Source organism: Sapajus apella, unplaced genomic scaffold, assembly GCF_009761245.1.
Source record: "Sapajus apella isolate SASKATOON/1434 unplaced genomic scaffold, GSC_monkey_1.0 scaffold29, whole genome shotgun sequence".
NCBI classification, from domain to species: domain Eukaryota; kingdom Metazoa; phylum Chordata; class Mammalia; order Primates; family Cebidae; genus Sapajus; species Sapajus apella.
Genome location: NW_022436969.1, coordinates 579,699 through 589,327, shown reverse-complemented (window position 1 = coordinate 589,327; position 9,629 = coordinate 579,699). Strand labels below are relative to the sequence as shown.

The following is a 9,629-nucleotide window of genomic DNA, read 5'->3' as shown; positions in this document are numbered from 1 at the left end:
TACTGGATCCTCCCCCTCAACAAACAAACGTACTTCTGTTTCTCCCATCTTAAAAATTTGGTTAAAAAGTACCAAAGAGTCTGTTACTTCCACTTTTCTTCCCTGCCACCTCCCCATTTTTCTTACCCATTAGAGCAAAACTCTCAGCAAGAGTTGCACATACTCACTTTCACATTTCAGCTCCTCTCATCCTCTCTTGAACCCATTCCAATCAGGCTTTCATCCCCACTATTTCTCAGAAACTGGACACAACTAGTTGTCATTTTTCTGGCCGTCCTATTGTGTGACCTATTTGCATTGTTCAGTGAATTGATCTTCTTTCTTTAAAATGGTTTCCTCATTTGAGCCGCAGTGTACCACACGTTTCTTTTCTTCTTATTCTTTACCACTTCGTAGATTGGTTTCCTGTGTCTACTTCTTTTTCCTGAGCATCCATACTTGAAATTCCACAGATTTAGCCCTTGGTTCTCCTTTCTTGCCATACTCCACTGATTGTAACCTCTGGTCTCAAGGCCTGAAAAACCATGTAGACACTAATGACTATCAAACTTAGATGTCCAGCCCAGACCACTTTCTTGAACTCCATATGTATTTATCCAATTGCTTACTCATTATCCGCTCTTAGGTGTCTGATGGACATCTCAAACTTAACATGTTCCAGCTGAATTCATCTTCAGCACCCTCATTCTCTCTGCAAATCATGACCTTCGTGGTTTTCTCCCATCACAATAAATTGTAACTTCATCCTTTCCATCATTCATACTAAAAATGTTGATAACATCTTTTCCTCCTCTCTTTTTTTCATACTCGGTATCCAACCTGCCTGTAAAGGCTATTTCCAAACTTTCTTCAGGATCACTTCCTCCCTCCTCCATGACTACAATGTTAATGTTGGCAACCACAATTATTCACCTGAATTACTGTGAAAGCCTCTTAGCTACATGACTGTCACTCTTCCACATGTCTTTTCTATTTTCCACATTTCAGTGAAAGGCATCCTTTGAAAATTGAAGTCAAATCACATCATGTCTCTATTCAAAACCCAGCAATGTTTTACCATATCCAGAGCTGAGTTCAGGTCCTGAATATCTTTGTTAATTTTCTGTCTCTATCATCTGTTGAATGTTATCAGTGGGGTGTTAAAGTCTCCTTCTATTACTGTGTGAGAATATAAGCCTCTTTGAAGATCTTTAAGAACTTGTTTTATGAATTTGGTTGTTCCTGTATTGGATGCATATATATTTAGAATAGTTAGATCTTGTTGAATTGAACCTTTGCCATAATGTAACACCTTCTTTGTCTTTTTTGACCTTTGTTGGTTTAAAGTCTATTTTGTCAGAAAAAGTCAAAATCCTACCCCTACCTTTTCTGTTCTCCATTTTCTTGGTAAATTTTCCTCCATTTCTTTATTTTAGGACTATGTGTCTCTTCACATGTGAAATTGGTCTCTTGAAGACAGCATACTGATGGGTCTTGGCTCTTTATCCAACTTGTCATTCTGTGTCCTTTAATTGAGGCATTTTCACCCATTTACATTTCAGGTTAGTACTTTTATATGTGAATTTGATCCTGTCATCATGATGCTGGTTGGTTATTTTGCAGACTTTTTTATGTGGTTGCTTCATAGTGTCCCTGGTCTGTGTATTTCAGTATGTTTTTGTAGTAGGCAGTAATGGTTTATCCTTTTCTAATTTAGTGCTTCCTTCAGGAGCTCTTAAAAGGCAGCTCAGTGGTGACAAATTCCCTCAGTATTTGCTTGTCTGAAAATGATCTTATTTCTCCTTTGCTTACAAACCATAGTTTGGCCAGATATGAAATTCTAGGTTGGAAATTTTTTTCTTTAAGAATGTTGAATATTGGCCCCCAATCTTTTCTGGCATATAGAGTTTCCACTGAGTGGTCTAATCTTTTCTGGTTTATGGAGTTTCCCTAAGAGGTTCACTGTTAGTATGATAGGCTTCCCTTTGTAAGTGATCTGGCCTTTCTCTTTGGCTGCCCTTAACATTTATTTCTTTCACTTCAGCCTTGGATAATCTGATGATTATGTGTCTTTGGGTTGACCTTCTCATACAGTAGGTTACTGGGGTTCTCTGCATTTCCTAAATTTGAATGTTGGCCTATCTTTCTAGGTTGGAGAAGTTCACCTGGATGATATCCTGAAGTATGTTTTCCAACTTGGTTTCATTCTCCACATCTTTTTCAGGTAACTCTGTCAGTCATAGATTCAGTCTCTTTATATAATCCCATATTTCTTGGAGGCTTTGTTCATTCCTTTTCATTCTTTTCTTTTTTTTTTTTAATTCTTGTCTGCCTGTCTTCTTTCAGAAAGGTAGTTTTCAAGCTTTGAGATTGTTTCCTCTGCTTGATCTTTTCTGCTATTGATAGTTGTGATTGTTTGTGACATTCTTGTAGAGTGTTTTTCAGCTCCATCAGGTTGGTTATGTTCTTCTCTAAACTGTCTATTTGGCTGTCAGCTCTTGTATTGTTTTATCATGATTTTTTGCTTCCTTGCATTGGGTTACACGTGCACCTTTAACTCAGCAAAGTTCATTATTACCCACCTTCTGAAGCCTGCTTTTTCAATTCAGTCATCTTAGCCTTAGCCCAGTTCTGCGCCCTTGGTGGAGAAGTGTGGTCATTTGGAGGAAAAGAGGCACTCTGGCTTTTTGAGTTTTCAGTATTTTTCATTGATTCTTTCCCATTTCGTGGGCTTATCTACCTTCAGTCTTTGAGGTTGCTAACCTTTGAATGGAGTTCCTGTAGGGTTTTCTGTTTTTGTTTTCTTTCTTTTTCTTTTTACAGTCAGACCACTCTTCTGTAGGGCTGCTGTGGAGCTGGGGGCTCCAGACCCTAGTTGTCTGTTTTTCCTGTACCTGGAGGTATCACCAGGGAAGTCTGCAAAACAGCAAAGATGGCAGCCTGTTCCTTCCCCTGGAGGCTCTGTCCTGGGGGATACCATCCTGTTGCTGGCCCAAATGCGCCTATAGGAGGTGGCTGGAGACCCATATTGGGAGGTCTCAGTCAGGAGGAACAGGACTAGAGATTCGCTTAAACAATCAATTTAGTTGCCTTTTGATAGAGCAATTGGGCTGCATCTGGGGGGACCCTTTCTCATGCAGACTGTTTGGACTTTCCAAATCCAGCAGGCTGAAACAGCTGAGTCCACCAAACTGCATATATGGTGGCTGCCCCAATCACCAGGAGTTATGTCCCAGGGAGAGATCAGAGCTCTGTTTGTATAACCTTGGCTGGAGTGGCTACAACTGACTGGGGTACCTAAAAAAAGATGTGGAGAAAAGCCGGGCACAGTAGCTCATGCCTGTAATTCCAGCACTTTGGAAGGCTGAGGTGGGTGGATCACCTGAGGTTAGAAGTTTGAGACCAACCTGGCCAACATGGCAAAACACTGCCTCTACTAAAAATACAAAAATTAGCCAGGCATGATGGCAGGCACCTGTAATGTCAGCTACTCAGGAGGCCGAGGGACAAGAATTGCTTGAACCCAGGAGATAGAGGCTGCAGTGAGCTGAGGTCACACTACTGCACTCCAGTCTGGGCAACACAGTGATACTCCATCTCAAAAAAAAAAAAAAAAAAAAGATGGGGAGAATAGAATCAGGTAAGATACTCCTCCCCCACTCCCCTACAGGGAGATCTGCCACATCAGGAGGAATGGATCAGGGTTCTGCTGAAAGAAGTAGTCTAGCAAAGCAGCTATGCTGCACTGAGGGGGACCCTTCCTTATCCGGACCATTAGGACTCTCTAGAGCTGGCAGGCTGGAATGAGTGAGTCGGCCAAACCTCAGAGATAGTGACTGTACCTCCTCCCAGGAACTCCTTTCTATTTCAGGTAGACTTCACCTTTTTGTCATGGGCTGGCTGAAATCCCAAGCCAGTTATCTTGTGAGGTGCTATGGAAATGGGGCTCACAGGAGGATGCTGCTTGTCTCCCTGGATTCAGCACCCTTCCTGAGGATATGTATGGACAGACCTCCCACCTTGCTGCGAATCCCGGGACTGGAGTATGTGAAACTCCTGGGTCTCTGTGTGTGCAGGAGTGGCTGCTCTGCTGAGGCTCCACACAGATTTGTGTATCAGACCTAATGCCCTGGTGGCATGAGCTCACAAAGGGATCTACTGATCCACACGTCGTAAAGATCTGTGGGGGAAGCATGGTTTGCTGGGCAGGGGTATACAATCACTACCTCCATTGGCTGGGGGTGGGGTTCCTTTGGCTCCATGCCATTCCCAGGTGGGCTGTCGCCCCACTCTGGTTTTCTTTGTGGGTCGAGTTGTTTGTCTAATCAGTCTTAAGGCAAGAATCTTGATATTTCAGTTGAAAGTGCTATATTCACTGGTGCCTTTCATTCCTCTATGTGAGAGCCATGGACCAGAGCTCCTTTTACTCATCTATCTTGGACCATTTTACCACTTTTAAATAAATAAGTATTGGAAGGGCCCTTTGCTCTGGTTTCTTCTTGTCTTAATTTCATCCATTCCATACATTCATGCACATATGTGTGAGTGTGTGTACATTTGTGTGGCAGTAAGCATAGGTTCAATTGAAGTTTTTTTTTGCTTATTTGTTTTTGAGAAGAAGCCCCGCTCTGTTGCCCAGGCTGAAGTGCAGTGGCACAATCTCAGTTCGCTGCAATCTTCACCTCCTGGGTTCAATCGATTCTCCCAGCTCAGCCTCCTGAGTAGCTGGCAATTGAAATTTTTTAAGGGAAATTTGTGTGGGAAAGGCAAAAGTGGTGAAAGTAAACTTTTGTTGTTCATTTTCATTTTTCCTATTTAAGCTGTAATCCCAAAGAAAAATTCCATCTCAGGCTGGACTCGGTGGCTCACTCCTGTAATCCCAGCACTTTGGGAGGCCAAGGCAGTCAGATCACAAAATCAACTATTCGATACCAGCCTGGCCAATATGATGAAACTCCATCTATACTAAAAATGCAAAAATTAGCTGGGCATGGTGGTGGTGGATGCCTGAATCCCCGCTACTCAGGAGGCTGAGGCAGGAGAATCGCTTGAACCTGGGAGGTGGAGGTTGCAGTGAGCAGAGATTGGGCCATTGCACTCCAGCCTGGGCAACAGAGCCAGATTCCATCTCAAAAAAAAAAAAAAAGAAAAAGAAAGAAAGAAAAAGAAAAGTTCCATTTCCTCCTGTATTGGCTATCAGTCTATATGGATTATTGACTCTAATCTCCATATTGAATTCTTAAGCTTAACAGGTAGGAAATTTGGGTTGTGATACAACTTAAATTAGTTTAAATGCAACTCAAATTAGCCTATGTCAAATTTGTTGGTTGATAATTCAAAAAAGGTGGTGATTTGACTTGGATCTAAGGAATCCACAGGCATCATCAGTACTTGGTCAATATCTTTGTTTTCTTCTCTTCTCTTTTTTCTTTAGTCTTCTTTCCCTTTCCTTCCCTTCCTTCCATCTGACCTCTGACTCTTTTTGGTGCTGTTATTGCTACTAGCATCATTTTCAGACAGGAACTTCCCATGTTGTTCCAACACTAATCCAGGAAGAGAGGCAGTCCCACCCAAACCACCTGAACAATGAATGCAAGACTAGTGGGTCTCCTAGGACCTTCTGGAAAGAAAACAAAATTATTCATTAGTTTAATTCCCTGCACTATTCAATCATAATTTTTTTTAAGATGTATTGGATAAGAATCAAAGTAAAATGTTAAGTGAAGACAATCATGCTTCACTTCCCAAAGTGATAAATATATTATTTTAGAAAAGAATACAAAATTTTCATTTAGACACTTGACCAATAACCTATTTTCAACAGGCCATTTTTCAAGGGCTTGGAATTCTAAGGCAGAAAATAAATCTTACTTTTAAAAATATCTCCATTTGAAATAAAAATGCCTAATCAAACATCCCTGTCAAGTAATCTAAATCCCAAGATTAGTTGTTATAAAAACAAAAAACAACAGAAAAATGTAAGCAGGAATTACTGAATAGAGATCTTTGAGTTTCTTCTTTTTTTTTTTCCTCAGCAATCTTTATTCAGTTCTTCTTGGGGGTGGGATGCTTCCCTTCCCATGCTCCCAGCTCTCTCATCCCAGAGCTCCATTGGGCTCAGTGTCCTCTGTTGAGGACCTTCCCTACCTTGAGGGAAGGTCTTGGTGCCCAGATGCCTGGTCTGGAGGAGATGGAGGCTCCTTGCCCCGTTGCGGGAGTCGCTGGTCTCTTCTGTTGTGGGGAAGAAGGAAGGTGGGAGGGGTGCTGTCCACTAGCACTCAGAGCTCCATTATGTCCCCAGCTGGGGTGGCAGGGTAGGAGGGACTGGGGGTGTCCCCCTGCCTTAGCAGCCAGAGGGCTTCAGGGATGAGGCTGCCAGGGTATCGCCAGAGAAGCAGCTCGGAGCAAGAGTTCCTGAGTGGGGGCAGGGCCGGGGGGAAGGCCATAGGGGGGCTGCAGTAGGGGTGGTCATTGTGCAAGCTGAGTTGAGAGAAATGGGTGGCCATGTTCTCCTCCGACAGAAACTGCTTGCGCAGAGGCTACCTGGCGTCCAGGCCGCGAGTCTGAGTTACTTCTTATATTTCTTATTTCAGTCAATTTCAATCAGTCAATCAGTCATTGAAATTCATGAGCCCTACTGTGAACTGTAGCTTGTCCCTTTGCTAGGCACTGGGGAAATGTATGAATGGATACAGACTAGCATGGATACAAGAAAAATTAATCAATAATTACACAACAGAATGGGTACTGGAAGACTAGTTCTTCCCAGGGAGTCAGGAAAAACCATAAAGAAGAAAAGCCATTTGAGATGCATCTTAAAGAACAATAAATTATTTGTCAGGCTAAGAAAAGAGATGATGTCTGAGGGAAAGACATTTCAAGATGAAACCACATGAGCAAAGTCACAGAGGAGTGAAATGGCTTAGCCTTTGAAGATAAGAATACGTTCATGCTGGAGTACATGCTGGCAACTGAAAGGGATGAGGTCAAGAGGGAAGGTTATGGTCAGATCCTGAAGACAAATACCATGTAAAGAACGTTACTCTTCTAGCTAGTAATCTTCCCCTCTTCAGTACTTTATAAAAGGCAACCTTGTGTAAATGTGTATATGGGGCCTGTATAGGCATCGCATTGGATACCATACTAATGACAAGATACACTCTTAATTTATTTTGCTCAAGATGAAACAGCAGGACAATACAGAAATGATGTTTTGGTGTAGCTTTCAGTATTGGCTCTGAATTCCATAGGGACCTGATGGCTTTTTGCATACAGTTGTCTTTCTCAGGCATCCTATGTATTCTTTCTTATAGGAGAGACATGTATGGTAATTTGACATGCAGAACACATTTAAATCTCATTCAAACAATTTGTAACTTTAAATAACTGACCTAATAGAATAAATGGTCTGAGCATGAACCTTTGGTATACTTGTTTAGTTGGCAATTGTTTCTGAGCTCTTCTGAGAAAATCACCTGTCTCTGTGTAAACTATCTTATACCCCAGCTGTAACTGAGAATCCCCACTATGTCTCATGCATGCTCATGAGCTTGTCAACTCAAACACCTACTATTTTCTTCCTTTAATCTCTGGTCCCCTCTGGTAATATTTGTTTCTGTAGGATATTGTACTGAGGGGTGAGTCACTTTTGAAGGGTTATCTTCAGCCATATACCACCATTGCGTCCTGGAATCCTAGAGATGCCTGAAATTCTCAAAATAAAGAAGGCACCTTGGGTTCTGCAAAGTATTGTTGCATCTTTTTTTCTAATTGGGAACCACGTATCAGTATTGCCAGTAATGAATGTTTATAGATTTTATTGAAAATGTCATTTCAGTTTTACCTTCAGCATCTCAGCATACATTGAGGTCAAGAGATGAATGTATGTGATAGACAACATGGTATATTCATGACTGTTTTTTCCTCTATGACAACCAATCTTTTGTTTCCTGGACCAAGTTTGTCTTCCTGACTCTTTTCCCCTATGAGATATATGAGATTTTCTTCTGGGTAGCTCATCAGTTCCTCATGCATACCTGAACTGCTGGTGGCTCATCCCATTCCTATTGAACCCAAAGGCATACGACTGGGTCAAAGAAAGGGAGCCTTCCCTACATTTAGATTCAAACTTCTTGCGAGTCACTAGTTCTTGCGTTTTAGGAGAAGCCACAAAAGGAAAAATACAGTTTATGTAGTTATGTATTTATTAATTGAAATTACTAAATGCTAAAAGGGCTCTCTATGAAAAAGAAGTGCTTTAGAAGCTCTAGCTTTAAAATGAAAGAACTGATATCATTTTAGTTATTTCCCTCTAGTAAGCTTTGAAATATTTGACTTTTACAATCATGTGAAGTCATTTTTTTTTTTTTTTTGAGATGAGGTCTTGCTCTGTTGCCCAGGCTGGAGTGCAGTGACACAGCCTCGGCTCACTGCAACCTCCACCTCCCACGTTCAAGCAATCTCCTGCCTCAGCCTCCTGAGTAGCTGGGATTACAGGCAACCCCCCTCCCCTACCACGCCCAAATAAGTAGAGATGGGCTTTCGCCATGTTGACCAGGCTGGTCTCAAACTCCTGACCTCAGGTGATCCACCCGCCTTGGCCTCCCAAAGTGCTGGGATTACAGGCATGGACCAGCACGCTCGGATGTGAAGTCATTTTTAAAAGGTTACATTGAAAATTGATATGTGGTTGTAAGGAATGGCAGAGACTTCATCCTAAGGAAAGAGATAAGCAGGAAAATCTCAACCCAGAAACAAAGACTTGGTCTGGGAAAACCATATAGTGCAGGTCACTCCGAGCTCTTCCTGGCCTGGCCATGTCTGAGATTTAGGAAGACAGTAGTCTGGAGCTTTGAAAGATGTTGTAATGCATCATTAATTTGATATCCCCTCATAATAAAATAGGGCAACATTTTCTTTTCTTTATCCACAATGGCGGCATTGTGGGATCTAGCTGTCCCCAGTGGGAGAGAGGGTGTTGTCAGGGGAAGAGCCGTGGCGCTCAGGCATCTGATCAGATCTTCTCATAAACACTTGAATGAATTCCACAGAAATCACAGAAATGCTTGGGGGTTGAAAGGATGGTCTTTTTAGTGATCCAGGTGTGAGTTTTAGCAGATAGGAGCTGTATCTGTTAAAAGATCAATTACAATTAAAAGGACCAGAAGTACTTATCCATCCTTTTTTCCCATAAACTGCCTTTTGTTGCTTCTCTACAATTTATTAGTTTTAATGGATAACTATAACCTTTGGCTAGTTTTCTGGATGATTCAATATCTCCTTAGAAAGGTCTCTAAACAGATCACAGTGAAAATCACATCAATATCCTTTGTGCTTTTTCAATTCATTATGAAGATTAAAATTATATAAAAGCTCATCATTAACTCCAGAAATGAAACTCTGGACTTTACTCAGGTAGCAACAACCTTTTGTTCATATGCACTGCAAACAGTACAGCCTGTGAACCGCACCACTGCATTGATTGGCCATTGTTCAGTTTAGCTCGTACAGCTTAAGGAACACTAGCACATCACTTGAGTCATAAGGAGTCTAGTGTGCACAAATTCTTCTCTCTCTCTTTTTTTATGTTTTTGGACAGGATCTCATTCTGCACAGTCTGCAGTACAATGGAACAATCATAGCTCATTGCA

The 9,629-nt window shown here is 41.7% G+C and overlaps 1 pseudogene; it reads right to left on the bottom strand.

The window, feature by feature from the left end:
* Positions 1 to 6,005: 6,005 nt before the first annotated feature.
* Positions 6,006 to 6,537, bottom strand: LOC116561296 (annotated as a pseudogene).
* Between the last annotated feature and the right edge of the window lie 3,092 nt (positions 6,538 to 9,629).